Raw genomic sequence first — 18434 nt, 5'->3', positions numbered from 1 at the left:
TATCTGGTTATATGAATTGCTCAGAATCATACTGTAGGCAAACAGAGATTATCAAAAATTTGATAAGCTTTACTAAACACTTCAAATGTTACAGAGTAAAACAACAAGCTGTGATATAACCCAGGGCTAGATTACGAAGAAATCAAATGACAAATGCCTTACCCTCAGCCTAGGTAAACAGTGCATTATTTGCAGAGTCATGTTTTGACTTTCCAACTAAGTAACAAATCATGAATTGTAATTAAACACAAAGCTTTTCTTGTTTGAACATATAAATCATAAAATCCAGTGCTGCCAAGTTTCATTTGAATCTTGCATCGACCATGAAAAGCGCACAGCATCTATAGAGTTTACTAAAAGTAGAAAATGTAAGTTGCTAGACCTTTCTTCAATGTCTCTCACACACTCTAATGCAAACGCACTCACACACACACCTACAGAAAATTCAGAATTGACAATTCCCCATCCTCACATCTTTGAAACCCAGGAGGAACCCGAGGTACCTGCAGAAAATCCATATCCACGTAGGACAGACATGCTACCCACACAGAAGGCACCCCTAGCTGTGACCAAACCAGCAGAGCAGCATGTTGTGAGGAAATAATGGAAGTCACTGGGCCGCTGTACTACCTAAAATAGTGATGTATATTATAGTGAAATATTTAAATGTTTGGTATCACCCCAGGAGGTCGAACAGATGTTAAAGTAGCCTGCAGACTTTTTATATGCATATGCTTCTCTTGCCCTGTACTTGCTTAATTTGAGAATCTGACCAGTACTTTTGGGTCACCTGTGAAATGAGGCAGTTGCACCATATGAGTCAGCAAAGAAGAATTGCAACACAAAATTAATTAATAAATAAATACAACCAAAATCTCCCTAATCATTACTAAGCACAGCTACCTGTCTCACGTGTCCTAGTTGGCTAACAAAAATGAAAGAACTTAACAGAGTTGTTGCTCCTAACAATTCTTCATGCATCATCACTTGTGTGCAAATTATTGGCCACAGCACAGAATTAAATAACTGAAGTCCTCTCAAAAATAGAAAGTGAGGAACACACAGCTCACAATAACCAATTAAATGTTAAAGCTTCCTCCTGATAAGTGAAATGACTATTTCTTTGCAGTGACCACAACTCGGCTTTAACTGAGATGCTATTATATAAGCCATTTTAAAATGTTGAAATACACAACAGTTTTTTAAATAAATAGAAAAATGGTTAAATACATTTACAAATCCTTAAAACAGGAGAACAGTGAAAGCAGTATCAATACTTCCAGTGTTTTACATTTGCTCGTATACTAAAGTAGTCATTGACATGTGACTTCATCAAGCAAAGTATGTCACACCAGGTGACTTAAAGGGTCATGGAGATGTGAATCCTCCAAGCAAGAGTGCCTCACCAGGTAGTGTGAAGGTTCATGCTCATGTTCATCCACCAAGTAATGAGTGCCATACCAGGTAGTGTGAAGGATCATACTCATGTTCATCCACCAAGTAATGAGTGCCATGCCAGGTAGTGTGAAGGATCATGCTCATGTTCATCCACCAAGTAATGAGTGCCACACCAGGTAGTGTGAAGGATCATGCTCATGTTCATCCACCAAGTAATGAGTGCCACGCCAAGTACTGTGAAGTATCATGCTAATGTTCATCCACCAAGTAACGACTGCCACACCAGGTAGAATGAATGATCATGGACACATAAACCTGCTAAACAACTCGACTGCATGCTACAGCCAGGGTTAGGTACTGGAGCAGAAGTGTGCATGTATTAGTAGCCTGGCTTTCTGGAGTGTAGTGTCAAACTGATGTGGGGTACTGGAGTTTAGGCCAGCAAAACACTGTGATTCCTTCCTGGAATGTGGCCCCTCCAATGGATGAAGCCACCAAGAAGACGTGGAAGTTGATGGGTGGCAGGTATAGGAAGACAAAGTTGCATAATTCAAAACTAATTTTCTGTTGAGGACTAAAGCAGTTCATGACACCATGGAGAGAGTTTCACCCCCAATGCCACCTTTATTAGTAACTAAGAGGCTTCTAAACTTTGGGAAAATGATAACTCTTCTTAAAGTAGCTTCCAGCTAAAAGAATTCATACCAAGTGCGTGACACAGGAAATTAAAGCCCAGACTTTAGAGCTAACATTATCAGCTGAGTGATCATTAACTAGCCATTATACAAGAAGCTGAGGTTCGTAACTTTGGTGCAGAATTCTCTTACACATAACCAATATATTTACCACTCATCAATTGCTGTCTTATTAATTAGTTGTTAAGATAATGAGTCTGCAGAAACAATCACCTTATGAAGGAAGCTGAACTATTATATGCATTTTTAGTAACTTCATGCACTGATTATGAATGATCTTTGCTTGGACAGCTGCATAATTTTGACCAGTAAACAAGTGATCAGTGAGAAGTAAGAAATATTCCCAGAATTATTTTCATCTCAGTAACCTGTATTTCCACTGCTTTCATCTGTTATTGCATGCTGATAGACGAATTTTCATTAAATAACATTATTTATCAGTACAGTTATAATTGTGAGCACTGTGAGGTTTTTGAAGGTTGATTTTTCCTCATAATATAAATGATATTTTGTTAAGTATTTCACTTTTTAATCTGAATAAACTGTAAACAAAAAGAACCTAAAAGCACTGCATCTCTAAAGCACTTCATACTGACACATTAAAATTCCTTCAAGAATTACAGACTGAATATAAACTTGGACACACACAGTGTTTCACTATCTGCTGTTTCACCTTATCTAGTATAAGCACATATTAAGTAGAGTATTTTAAGACAATTAACTCAGTAAGAAATTTGTGATGTGCTAATGTGTTTGCTTCCAGGCTGAAATCAGTCAAGTAGAATCCTTACAGATGATACATTTGAAGGTCATGCCAAACTCTTGGCAGCAGAAAATGGGGGAGAGTATGTAACAGTCACAATAGCGTTTAACAAAATTTTAATTCCAAATACCACTTAGAATTCAAAGAGAAGGTGGCTATGTACTTGTAACATCACCTTACGTTGTTATACTCCACTCCCAAGCAGCTGTTAAAATTATTATGACAAACTTGGCAATAAATTTCATGGATCAGACCACGAAGAACGCAACCAATGAATTCCATTTTGTACACAGATGCTTGATGCTTATTGCTGTCCCTTCAGTCTACTGAGCATTTAAAAGTGGTCATCTCACTCAAGCTGTTGCGCCCCCCCAAACTTAATGTGTGTAACATTTTCAGTTGCTCAGTTAACAACAACGAGAGGTAGAAAGGTATTGTTTTTAGATTTGCAGTCCTCTCTGTAAGGAAACCATATACATGCTTCATATACATGCTTTTAGAGGCATTACTAGGTTATTAATTTGGAGACCCAACAAGTACATACTGAAAAGAAATGGCCACAGTATTAAGTCTTCAGAAATGTCGTTTTGCTTTTTGAAGTGATACTTGCTGCTTGAATTACAGGAGTTCCATCTGTCAGCCAGTTTGCTATCTGTCTTCCCACATAATAGTCTACACTTAGGCACTTAGTGTCAAAAGTCTTGGCTATATCCAGATATACTATGTGACGCCCGTGCACTAGTCCAGCAATCAAGGAGCCTCAATCCTCACCACTAACACCAGTGAGGGGCGTCCATATAGGGAAAGGATAATACATACACACACAGAAAAGTACAATTTCCCTTAAAAGCACACAGAGATCACAGTCAGTCTGGGGCTGGTTTCTCCCTTTCTCTCCAGGTCCCCAATAAGACTTCCCACTGACACAGTTATAGGGTCCAGATCTCAGCCAAGTGGGTAAGCTAAAACCTCCAGCACCCTCTCTTTCCAAGTGCTTCATGTCCCTGCCCAAGTAGCTGACACACACACTTTGAGATAAGAGTTTATACAACCACACAGACACTCCTGGGGAAGGCTGGCACAGGTTCTCCAGCTGTGCCCCTTTTCTGCCCCATCTAAAAGGTAGTACCAGCTGCCACCACCCACTAATATCAGCTACTCAAAGGCCCTTCTGAAAGGGTGTCCAATTATTACTGTGCAATATTATTATCCAAATGGTAAGTGTGACTGAACAGTCAAGGCTTATTAGAGTGACTTGGTACAGTATTACTATATACATGCAATGTATTCTAGAGCTTAAATTAACTACACATAAAACAGCCACAGTTGAAAGGTTTAAAAATATTTAATAATAAAAACACAAGACAATACTTCTTCCTACACCGTGCTAATCAAGAGTTCAGAGACCACAGAAAAATACTTAAAATAATGCCGTAGAAAAGTTCTGACATCACAGAAAACAAACTAATCTAATCTTATTATTCCCTAGCTATATCTAAGAGAAAACACAGTTCTAAATAACTTACATACAAAGCAAAGCAGTGCTGGTGATGTTGGATGTTCTCAAGACAAAATGCTCTGAGCTCTATGATTCTCTTTCTTTAAATTGATAACACAGAGCTACTTCACATGACATCATTCTTCACACATTTCTGGTGTTCCCAGGCTAATAGAAACTACATTTACATTCTTTACACCTGGTCAGAAACCAGAGCAATAAAATACATTTATACATGCAAATTCTAGCCATTAACTCTGGTCTTAAAACAATAAGCAGGATACCTCCCACTAGACATATCGGCTACGAATTTTGACATCAAAGACAGTCATAAAATGCTTGACTTAGCTTTCTTACAGAAGAGTGCACTGTTGTTACATTTTTGCAGTTCAATATCCGATGCAGTCTTTTCACATTTAAGAGAACAAGCCTGTGGCTTACATTAATATTTACAAATGACAGAATTATCTAGAGAATTTTATCTGGCTAGGCTGGCAGCCTTTACCTATCTTCACATACTATATGAACTACAAGGCAGGCTGCTATCTACAGCTTCAATGTCTCTCTTGAAATTTGTTAAATGAAATAGACATGAACTCATTTTGACAAAATCATGTTAGCTCAAGTCTAAAGCATTAATTGGAGCTTATGAAATCACATATAAATTAACATATTGCATGGCTTTGCAAATTACATTTATTAGGCTGAAAGGATTAAAATTCTTTATATCTGACATGGAGTTCCTTTATGGAAGGGTGTAATGATAGCTATTTCCTATAACTTAGGAGCATACCCTATAGCTATGCTTAAGATGAACCGTTTTAAGAGGAGTTCAGAGAGGGCATGTCTAGTGGTATTAGTTAAGCCCCCAGAAATATTACTGAAGTCCATGGAGGTAGTATTTTAAGCTTTGGAGAGTGCAGTTAATGCATGTTCCATAATAATCTTAGGGGAGGAAAGGACTAGTTGTAACTAGGTTAACTAGTGCCCTGGGGAATAATTTGGTTCTCACCTCTCCCCTCAGAGTTGCAGAGATAAGGAAAAAAAGTCTGCAGGCCAAACAGCCATCATGTTTCTACATAACAGACCTTTATCTGTCTGAAACCCCTTTCAGAGGCTGTAGCAAAGAGACATAATAGTTATGTGCTACAGTACCTAGCACACACACACATACACACACACACACACACACACACACACACACACACACACACACACACACACACACACACACACACACACACACACTCTCTCTGTGCAAGCAAACCATTTAAATGGATGAGATCTCAAGCAAGGCTACTTAAATGATTACAGATACTGCTGTCATGCCCTGCTATCTAATGAAAATGATTGCCTCATTGACTTTAAAGAACCAATTGTCACATCTTCTACAGTACTGATTGAGACCTCTAAAAGCTTGCATCTGGGGTAGCCTCCCCCTTTGCCCCATCCTAGCTATGGCTGTGATTTCTGGTGTCAAGTGGGCACAAATTTATCTGCAACTATATTAGCAGTATTTTTAGGGTCAGAATAGGTAATATGCTTATGTATTAATTCAAGTCATTGCTGAGTGCTACCTTTTAATAATCTGGTGCAGGTAAAAAATGGTTTATGATTATCTATGGCTGCAGATGTTAAGTTTTATTTATGTTGAAATGTGAACTACCTTATGGCAACTTTCAGATTTTTGCTGAGCTGTTGGACAGATTGTTTACTGTGGGTAGAGTTTAATGCATTACAGACTCCAGTTAGCTTTTCTATTTTATTACATAGCTTGCTAAATGTTACATTCCACCAAGATGACTTATTTTTATGTTCCCAGTATATCTGGTGCTGATTACAACAGCATGGTTTATGCTATTTTTCTAGACTGGAGTAAAACTCATTGGCATAACTGGCACCTGAGGCTACATGGGGGCTGAAAATTTTAATTGTTCAGAGCTCGTTGTATAGTTTTGATAGATTTGCTTTTTATTAAGTCTTTAAATTCAGAGGTACTGACTGCAGTGAGCTTAAATGCTTTAAATGTTACTCTGCCCATAGGTTAAGTGTTAAGAGTATACAATTTGTGATGGCCTAGTTTGTCTGAGTGCAGAAGATGAATGTTACTTTGTGGATCACCTTCCATTTTGTGGCACTGAGGCTTGTAAGTGTTAAATATTTTTTGTGAATGGACCTGTGAGACTAGTTACCATGATGTAGCACACAACCTTGTTGCAGAACACTGGCACTAGTATGGTTGTATCTCTGTGACTGGATGCTATGATGTGGCACAGACACATGGTGTTGAATGCCATGATATGATACAGATACTTGTCACCGTACTGCTTTGTGAGTGAATTCTTCTGGCTGTTCTACAGAGGCTGCTGCAGTACAGCACTATAGCCAAAAGGCCATCTGTGTGATGTACTACATTGCCATCCATGGGCTGTGCATTTTATGGTGGGTACAGTACGGTTATAACAATGCAATTCAGTGCTCCGGCATGGCCTATACCTTTTAAGGAGATGCAATATGGTTCCAGTATGAACAATTTGTAAATTCCCAGATGACTCAGATTATTGAGTTGTAATGTAACACAATCTCTTGTAAGTGGTTGGATATGGCCCTTTGAATTAGATAGGCTACAGATAATAAATTCAAATCTGCATTCAAACTGGAACCTTAGTTTGAGAGACAGCCTTACAGAACTATCTGCAAATAAATAGAGCTGAGTATACTTTTCTGTATTATTCTGTATTCTAGAGCTAAATTGTTTGCTTAGATATCTGTTTTGTATATATATATATATATATATATATATATATATATATATATATATATATATATATATATAATATATATATATAGAGAGAGAGAACAGTATATACTTTTTGGCTTTATAATTTGCACATTCCTCACATCTGTGTTGAAACTTTTTCCCCACCCCCTCCTCATTTCCTGCCTTGTCTTCAGCTATATAATTGAGCTAGTGTTGTGTGTCCTGTTAATTAACAATCTGCATTCAAACTGGAACCTTAGTTTGAGAGACAGCCTTACAGAACTATCTGCAAATATATAGAGCTGAGTATACTTTTCTGTATTATTCTGTATTATAGAGCTATATTGTTTGCTTAGATATCTGTTGTATATGGGTCTACCTGAGATGGTTGACAAGCCATTTGATCGACTTTCATTTGGTCGACAATTCATTTGGTCGGCAGGCAGATTTTCCCCCTCCCCAATGTTGTGCAACCCTGGAGTTGATATATATAGTTAGAGGGGTGTGGGGGGCACAGCCCCCCACATAAAACTGCTTGTCGACCAAATGAACTGTTGACCAAATGAAAGTCGATCATATGGCCTGTCGACCATGTGATAGGGATCCGTTGTAGATATATATATATATATATATATATATATATATATATATAGAAAACAGTATATCTTTTTTGGCTTTATAATTTGCACATTCCTCACATCTGTGTTGAAACTTTTTCCCCACCCCCCCTCATTTCCTGCCTTGTCTTCAGCTATATAATTGAGCTAGTGTTGTGTATCCTGTTAATTAACAATCTGCATTCAAACTGAAACCTTAGTTTAAGAGACAGCCATACAGAACTATCTGCAAATATATAGAGCTGAGTATACTTTTCTGTATTATTCTGTATTATAGAGCTAAATTGTTTGCTTAGATATCTGTTGTATATATATATATATATATATATATATATATATATATATATATATATATATATACAGAACAGTATATATTTTTTGGCTTTATAATTTGCACATTCCTCACATCTATGTTGAAACCCCCCCCCCCATTTCCTGCCTTGTCTTCAGCTATATAATTGAGCTAGTGTTGTGTGTCCTGTTAATTAACAATCTGCATTCATACTGGAACCTTAGTTTGAGAGACAGCCTTACAGAACTATCTGCAAATATATAGAGCTGAGTATACTTTTCTGTATTATTCTTTATTATAGAGCTAAATTGTTTGCTTAGATATCTGTTGTATATATATATATATAGGAGAGAGAGAGAGAGAGAGAGAGAGAGAACAGTATATATTTTTTGGCTTTATTATTTGCACATTCCTCACATCTGTGTTGAAACCCCCCCCCCTCATTTCCTGCCTTGTCTTCAGCTATATAATTGAGCTAGTGTTGTGTGTCCTGTTAATTAACAATCTGCATTCAAACTGGAACCTTAGTTTGAGAGACAGCCTTACAGAACTATCTGCAAATATATAGAGCTGAGTATACTTTTCTGTATTATTCTAAATGAGAGCTAAATTGTTTGCTTACATATCTGTTGTGTATATATATATATATATATATATATATATATATATATATATATATATATATATATATATATAGATATATATATATATATATATATATATATATATATATATATATGCATATATATAGAGAGAGAGAGAACAGTATATATTTTTTGGCTTTATAATTTGCACATTCCTCACATCTGTGTAGAAACTTTTTCCCCACCCCCCTCATTTCCTGCCTTGTCTTCAGCTATATAATTGAGCTAGTGTTGTGTGTCCTGTTAATTAACAATCTGCATTCAAACTGGAACCTTAGTTTGAGAGACAGCCTTACAGAACTATCTGCAAATATATAGAGCTGAGTATACTTTTCTGTATTATTCTAAATGAGATCTAAATTGTTTGCTTACATATCTGTTGTATATATATATATATATATATATATATGTATGTATATATATAGAGAGAGAGAGAACAGTATATATTTTTTGGCTTTATAATTTGCACATTCCTCACATCTGTGTAGAAACTTTTTCCCCACCCCCCTCATTTCCTGCCTTGTCTTCAGCTATATAATTGAGCTAGTGTTGTGTGTCCTGCTAATTAACAATCTGCATACAAACTGGAACCTTAGTTTGAGAGACAGCCTTACAGAACTATCTGCAAATATATAGAGCTGAGTATACTTTTCTGTATTATTCTGTATTATAGAGCTAAATTGTTTGCTTAGATATCTGTTGTGTATATATATATATATATATATATATATATATATATCTATATATATATATATATATATATATATATATATATATATATATATAGATATATATACACAGAGAGAGAGAGAGAGAGAGAGAAAACAGTATATATTTTTTGGCTTTATAATTTGCACATTCCTCACATCTGTGTTGAACCATTTTTCCCACCCACCCCCCTCATTTCCTGCCTTGTCTTCAGCTATATAATTGAGCTAGTGTTGTGTGTCCTGTTAATTAACAATCTGCATTCAAACTGGAACCTTAGTTTGAGAGACAGCGTTAGAGAACTATCTGCAAATATATAGAGCTGAGTATACTTTTCTGTATTATTCTGTATTATAGAGCTAAATTGTTTGCTTAGATATCTGTTGTATATATATATATATATATATATATATATAGAGAGAGAGAGAGAGAGAACAGTATATATTTTTTGTCTTTATAATTTGCACATTCCTCACATCTGTGTTGAAACTGTTCCCCCCCCTCCCAGTTCTTGGTTGTAGTTTAAATTTGGTGGCTTTTACAGTGCCTGCCCCAATGTAGATTTGATCTAAGACACTCCCCAAGGCCCATCTCTTTACCGCATTCTACCTAATTAACCCTTTCTGCACTTGCTTTTAGTCCTTTTTAATTTAATTACATTTTTTTCAAACTGTGTGTGGACTAATATTACTACATATTCAAGTGTGCCAGCTTGCACTGCATGAGAATTGTATTTACTACTGCTTTTGCTACTTTTGTGAAAAAAAAAATTCATCTGCTTTTACTGTACTTGTGTTTCTTCTTACTTTATTTTGCTTTTGCGTCATCTTAAAAGTACTCAGTTGTATTTATTACTGCTTGGTGTAACTCATTCTAAGCCTTTTAGTTTCAACACTTGGGCTTCAGACCAGTTGTTTTACATTAGGAAGGTTTGTGGCCTGCACTGTGGTGGCAGGACAGGTAGTTTACATCCTTCTAAGTTGGGAACTGCTGATTGAGGGCTCAGTGTCTGTTATTTTAAAAGTGTATTAATTCTGGTTTAAGCAGTTGGGCTTTCAGGCCAGTTATTTTACATTAAGAGGGTTCGTGGTCTGCACTCTTGTGGGAGGAGAGGCTGGACTCTGTCCTTCTGAGCTGGGAATTTCTGGTTAAAGGTTTATAGTGCCTGCATATCTGAACTGTTTCTTAATGAAATTGGTACACCTTGTTTGCTGTAGCATAGACTAGATCCAGGCCTGCTGAATCTAGCTTTGTTTGTATAACTTGAGCACTAATCCAGGCATTCTTTAAAGTATTCAATTGTATTTATTATTGCTTGGTAGTAACTTGATTAAAGTGTAGCTATCATTCTAAGTCTTTTGGATTAAGCACTTGGGCTTCAGACCAGTTCTTTTACATTAGGAAGGTTTGTGGCATGCACTGTGGTGGCAGGACAGGTAGCTTTCGTCCTTCTAAGTTGGGAACTGCTGATTGAGAGCTCAGTGTCTGTTATTCCTAAAGTGTATTAGTTCTGGCTTATGCACTTGGGCTTCAGGCCAGTTATTTTACATTAAGAAGGTTCGTGGTCTGCACTCTTGTGGGAGGAAAGGCTGGACTCTACCCTTCTGAGCTGGGAATTTCTGGTTAAAGGTTTATAGTGCCTGCATATTTTAACTGTTTCTTAATGAAATTGGTACACCTTGTTTGCTGTAGCATAGACTAGATCCAGGCCTGCTGAATCTAGCTTTGTTTGTATGCTTGCTGTTTGTTTGCTTATTATTTCCCTGTAACTCTAATTCCACCTAAAACGCAGCTTCTCAGCGCTTCTGTGGATCCCTAGTGATATCTGCATTGCTTACTGTACTTATTTCCTTGTTTCACTTGAAAGAAAGTTACTGTTTGTCGTTTTTGCATTTAAGTTACCTGTAACACATTGCACTTAAGTTACCTGGCACTTGCTCACTAAAGCAATTATACAAGTCAGCACTAAAAATTAAAAACACTACACCCTCACTCCCCATTGGCCCTTGTTTTCAATTATAAAGGAATTCCCAATATTATTCTAGCATGTCCAAAGGTCAGTTGTCAATCTCCTCTCCGGTCCAGCTGGTGAACCTGGGAATCTTGAGGCAATGTTACAACTGCCTCATGTACACAGACATCCCTCCCCTCCTCCCAACAAATTCCAACACATGTGAGAGATGCAACCATATAGCCAAACTGCAGGCTAAGCTCTCTCAACTCAGTACTGGCATAACCAGTCATGAGGAGAAGGAAACCACACTCACTACAATTCCAGTCTCACATAGACCTACCACGACAGCAAACCAAACACATAATCACACAAAAACATACTCGGAGGCTCTAAATAAAGATCTGCCTAACCAGCAGAGACCTCCAAAGCAGACACCCAAGCAACCGCTACCCCAAAACAAAACACATGCAACACATATCTCACAAAGCCAGTGTGCCGAACAGTCACAGCCCTTAAGGCTAAACAACACACCTGATACACTTGTAATAGGTGACTCTATCGTCAGGCACACTGACATCCCGCTCACCAGGCTGAACAAGGAGAATGTCACGGTGAGCAGCCTGTTGGGCGCTAGGATCCGCCACATAACACAAGCACTCAGATCACTCCAAGGCAAGTACAAATATGACTCAGTCATTGTCCATGCTGGTGTGAATGACCTGAGACGTACCTCCCTGGACTACATGAAAAGAGACACAGAGGAGCACTCTGAGCATGTAGCCCAGGCCGGTATGACCCTGACCTTGAGTAGCATTTTACCCTCACCAAGAATGATGCCACAATATGAAGACTAGATGATCAATTTCAACAATTGGCTTAAGTACTGGTGTCATTCAAAGGGGATCCAATGCCTGTCAGCCTGGGATGATATGCTCGACAAGCCACGATGCTTCGCTAGGGACGGCTTGCACCTGTCACCCCTGGGCTTTCGGATATTGGCAAAGGCTCTTGCTACCCCCATAGTGCCTTTTTTAGGCAAGGCTCAAAAGACAAACCCACCTCCATAGGTATCACATGGGATAAGAAACTAAGAGTAATGCTACTCAACGCCAGAAGTCTAAACCTCAAGATGCACACATTTGAAACTCTCCTTAGCATGGAGAACATCGATATCTGTGCAGTAACAGAAACCTGTTTCAGGGCTCCCGAGAGCACCCCAGCACTGCCAGGTTATACCTCATACCATGCTTTTCGGCCCTAAAACTTGGACCGAACCACAAAAGAAGGGGGAGTATCGATATTCATCAAAGATACCCACACCTCCAGGTTGGTGGCAAAGCACGAAGCATCAGAGACTATCCATGTGCAACTAACAGTGGGTAAAACTGCCTTCCAGTTTATAGCCTGCTACAGACCACCCTCCCAAACCCAGGAACCCCACTCGGCCTTCCTGAGAACACTGGAAAATATGAAGGTCTCTCCAAACACCATTATATTGGGCGACTTCAACTACCCAAACATAGACTGGGAGCATTACTCTAGCTCCAACACCCTAGCCCAAAGGTTCCTAGAATTCATAAACTCAAATGCTATGGAACAACTTGTTACCACTCCCACAAGATGGGAAAACATACTGGACCTGATCACCACCAACATGGGGACTCTATGCTCCAGACCAGAAGTGTATCCCTCACTGGTAAGATCAGACCATAAACTGATCTCACTGGATATTCACATCCCGACCCCACCCCCTGCCCAGAAAACCACAGTGAAAAACTTCTCTAAAGCAAATTTCACACTCCTCAAAACCGAGGTGGAATCCTTCAAAGCCTGTGAAAAATACATCCCAGACCGCAGAATCCTTTATAAATGCATTCTATGAACACCTTCAGGAATGCATGGATCATGCAATCCCAAATAAAACCAAGACCCAATCCTCCAAAGGCAGACGTCCTGTCTGGTGGACCCCAGCCATAAACAAACTATACAATAGAAGGAGGAAGCTACTACATGATAGAGCAAAATCCCAAAAAGGGAAGGCATCTCTGATCAGTATTAGCAAAAAACTAAGGGCACTCATAAAATCGTCTAAGACCAGCTTCGAGAGAAAAATTGCACAGGACACTAAGGATAATCACAAGGCTTTCTTTAGTTATGTTAGGAACCTGGGTGGGAATTCCCAGATATGCTCAGAATTAGTCCAAAATGACAAAAAATACACCGAGCCCACAGACATTGCCAACATCCTAGCTGACAAGTTCAGCGCAAACTTCTCCTCCCCTCCCCACCAAAAGGGCAAATATCTATCCCAGCAGAGTGCTGCCCCCCTGACATCTCAGATGCTCAGGTAAGAGCCGCCCTCTCCAAAGCAAAAAAACACAACATCAATGGGACCAGACGGTGTCCCGGGCTGCGTCCTACATGAACTCCAAGAAGAGCTAAACCCAAACATAAAACTACTGTTCAATCTCAGCCTTACTACAGGATATGTACCCAAAGAGTGGCGTACAGCAACAGTGGTCCCTCTCCACAAAAGTGGTGCCTCAATGGACCCTGGAAACTATCGCCCCATAAGCCTGACTAGCTTGGTCTGCAAAGCTATGGAAAGGATCATCATGGACCTCATAAATAAAGATATTGGGGACCTACAGACACTGGATCCTACCCAGTTTGGCTTTGTTAAAGGCATATCCTGCCTCTTATACCTGGTCGACTTCTTTGAAACAGTCACCAAGGCCATTGATGAAGGGAAGGTGTTCCACACAGCCTACCTGGACCTCGCAAAAGCCTTCGATACAATACCCCACTCGGGCATTACAGATAAGCTCACCAGCTTAAATATAAACCCCTATGTCACTAGATGGGTTGCAAACTGGCTCATGGACAGAACCCACATGGATAGAATTGCTGGAGCCATGTCAGACTCCAAACCAGTTACAAGTGGTGTCCCACAAGGCTCAGTCCTGGGACCTCTCTTGTTCAGTATTTATTTCTCGGAGGTACAGGCCAACACAGAAGGACTGTGGCTGACCAAGTTCGCAGATGACTGCAAACTGGGCACCATAATCGACTCTCCAGCCGACGCAAGCATCCTCCAAAAGGGCCTCATAGAAACAGACAACTGGTGCCAGAGCCATGGCCTCAAGCTAAACACCAAAAAGTGTATAGTCATCCCCTTTGGCAAAAACAAAGTGCCCACAAATTACCACATAGGTGGTAATCCATTAAGTACAGAAGAAGTAATTAGGGACCTGGGGACCCAAGTTGATAGCAATCTCTCATTTGACAACCACGTGGCCAAAGTGGTTAGAAAAACATTTTATATAGCCCACCTAATCATGAAGGGATTCACATCTAGATTAGGGGAGGTCATCGTGCCTCTTTACTCATCCCTCATCAGGCCCATAATCGAGTACAATGCCCCTTTTGGGATGTACCTTACCAAACGCCTGCAGCAACTGGAAAGACCCCAAAAGTATCTCACCAAGAGGATCAAAGGGCTCAAACAGATGTCATATGCTGCCCGGTTAAAGAAACTCCAGCTCTACTCAGTGGCATACCGCCTGCTCAGAGGCGACCTGTGCCTGACATATAAAACCATGTTCAACCCGGAATTAAGGGACATGCTGCACCTCAAAAAATCCAAATCCCATTGAGCTACATGCTCGAGAGACTTGAACCTCAGCACTGAAATAAATAGGACATGCTAGAGGGACAGATTCATAACCCAGAGGCTCCCTTCACTCTGGAATAAAATCCCAGTCCAGGTTAGGCAGAGTCCCTCATTGACTCTCTTCAAGAGGAATCTTGATGAGTGGATGGGAGATCGTAGGTTTACCCCGGGTATCACTTCTGTGTCACTGTTAGACAGAGGCACAGTATACTAACCTCGAAAAAGGGCATAGCAAAATTAATTTAAAATGGGTGGCGAAAGCCAAATATACTCTGGCTAGGCTTATAAATGCCCTAGGGCAGATAGCCTAGTATGAACCTATGAACCTATGAACCTATACCAGTGAAAAGTTTAAATTTTTGTCTACCACTGTCCCTAGATTTTCAGTGATGCAATCATATTTAGTATATTTTGACTATTTATTGCATAATAATAATAATAATAATAATAATGTCTTTTTGCAAAGTCTCATGAGGCTACATTTACAAATACTAAAGGTAAGGTCATTACTGCAACATCAGCTGCTTTTTTGTAGACCATCATAGAGAACTTCAGCACCTTTGAAGTAATTATGTTAACTAGTTTGCAGTCATCAGTGTATTTAGTTACAGATAACTAACTTCCCACTTAAATTTGCAAAGAATAGACCAAACGGTGACCTCAGATAAGATTCCTGTGGGATACTATTGGCAATCTCTATTGGGATAGGCAGGTAAGCCTCATCTTGACATGTTGTGCTTTGTTGCTTTACTTTACCTGTTGGATCGTGCATGAAATGGCATTTAATGATATTAATTTTTCAAACATTCCCTTATGCAGCATGGTGTCAAATAGCTTGGAAAGCTCAAGAAGAATAAGAAAAACAAAATATAACCAGTATATGTTGTAAACAGCGATGTAATATCTAAGGTAACAAACATATATTCAGTTAAATGTTGTCCAGAATGCCATTCTTTTAATTTACAGAGAAAATCAGTAGTATCTTTAAGTACACTAGGACATTGCTTTAAGTATTTAATTAATTGTCTTTGTAAATAGATAGAAATTGGTTCTGTTATCCAACCCCCTTCTGAGACTATTGGTGTCGGGGGGGGGGGGGGTTGTAAGTGATTTGTGTATTTTTGGAACACCATATATTTGAGGAATTCTTGGGCAGGGTACTGTAAAGTAATTCAATTATTCTATAGTTATATCATTGGTTAACTGCAGTTCATATATTAACATATTTACTTCTAAACTGTGCATTTTGACATCCAAAAACGTAATCTTTTTAAAGGTATTTAAATCTCTATGTTTACAGTGATACCAAATGAATATGGTACTGAAACAATACATGACTTTAATGTTGAGATAGGCTTGCAAGCCAGAGATATTGAAACTATTTGTACATTACTTGAGATAGTTTTAACTAAAAACACTTTTCTTTTTGATAAAGAACCCTTCCTACAGTTAGCAAGTGTGGCCATGGGTACTCCCATGGCCAACACATATGCTAACCTAGTCTTACATCAGCAGGAAAGGGTGTTTATATATGGTACTGGAAGTACCTTGAATAGTAAAGTATGTTTTTATCAAAGATTTGTGGGTGACTATTTCCTTATTTGGAACGGCACCCAGAGACAACTGGAGGAATATGTGTCGTACCTAAATGCTACCACTGATTTCTTGAAATTTAAAATGTTAAGTTCAAGTGAAAAAATAGTGTTTTTGGATGTAGATCTAGAAATGAAAAATGAAAAGCTAGAAACTAGTGCACATAAAAAGGAGGTTAATCGTTATATTAATGCAGAAAGTATACATGCACTTCATGTTTTTAATGGTATTATCAAAGCACAATTAACCAGGGTCAGTAAACCTACTTAAACACAGATGATAAGAAATTTGATGAACAACTCAATGAGATGATCAATGAGTTTTATGATAGTGGGTAGAGTGAGACCCTTGTGAAAGCGATATGTGATGAGATTTACAAGGACAGAACTAATAGTATTAAACCAACTTTCTTAGCAGGTGGAAATAATAATAATCCACCAATAAAGAAAAATGATAAAGTTAGATACGTCACCATGTATAATATAAGAACTAAAGATGTAAAAAAAAGAACTGCAAGAAATCTTGGGTGACAAGCCTAAGTTTGCATATAAAAATCTCAGAAACTTGAAAAGATAGCTGTGTTATAAAGACCTTAGAGTGGTTAATAAAAAGAGTGTTGTAAGCAGACCTGATACATTTAAATGTATGAATTGCAGTTGTTGCAAGGATATTTTTGTTGAGGGTAATATATTCGCACATCCTATAACTCAAAGAATATGTATTTTATTGCTCAGCAAATTGTAATACAGTTAATGTGGTCTACCTAGCAATATGCCAGAAATGTCTATAGTTTTATGTAGGTAAGACCACAAGAAAATTGAAAGAGTGAATAACAGAGCACAAGTCAGAAATTTGTAGAAATACCCACACTAATGCATTAAGTAAACACATCACAGAAAATGGTTCAGAATACTGTTTTTAAGTTCAGTGTTCTATGCAAAGTAATGAAAAAAGTTAGAGGTGATGATACAAATAATGTTTTGGAAAATAGAGTATGAATGGATAGTTAGATTGTGTGCAGACTTGATATCTGGTATAAACAATACAGTTAGCATAAAGCCTATTTTAGTTAGAAGACAGATGGAAAATCTTTGACATTTTTTTAAAAAGGTGTAATATTGTTTTAAATATTTTGTAAAATGGGGGGGGGGGTGTTTGTGATAAGCCAACTGTGATCATGTGATATTGTGTGCTCCTATTTAAAGCCTGTATTTTAATATTGTTTTATTAGCACTGAAGAAGGGTGGTTTACCCAAAAGCTCTGCATTAAACATTTTTGACTTCTTTGACGTTGGATTTGTTTGTTCATCATTGTTCCTTGTATCCCAGTAACTGCAGCATTAACTTTGAATTCTATATCAACACCTTTTAGGGCCAGTCAGTCACTCCAAAACTGTAAGTTAGGACAGGAAAAGCAAATTGATTTGTAGCTTGGCTTTATTCCTTGATGTGAATGCTGTTTTCAGTATTAATTTTAGTCTTCTAAAATATTCCTTACTAAGTTTTATTTGCATTTGTTCATGTTTTATTGTTGATTTTTCATCAATTGCCAAATATTTATACACTCCCTCTTGCTCAGGTTCTTTTATATAGTATTCCTGTCCCAAACTGATGTTTTCTTGGTGCTGCAGCTTTCCTGCTTTAAAGGTTGCTTTTGAACATTTATCAAGACCAAATGGCATTCTTATACAATATGAAAAAGTTTTGACCATTTGCAGATGTGCTTTCAGTTCCTCATCTGATGAACTATACAGTTTTAAATCATCTACAAAAAGAAGATGTGAAGTCTTTACATTTTGTTGTTTTCTGGGAGCCAAATTGTTGCTATGACCTAATCT

The sequence above is a fragment of the Protopterus annectens genome, chromosome 14.part0 (assembly GCF_019279795.1).
Source record: "Protopterus annectens isolate FY-2018-M chromosome 14.part0, PAN1.0, whole genome shotgun sequence".
NCBI classification, from domain to species: Eukaryota; Metazoa; Chordata; order Ceratodontiformes; family Protopteridae; genus Protopterus; species Protopterus annectens.
This window is presented reverse-complemented; position numbering follows the sequence as displayed.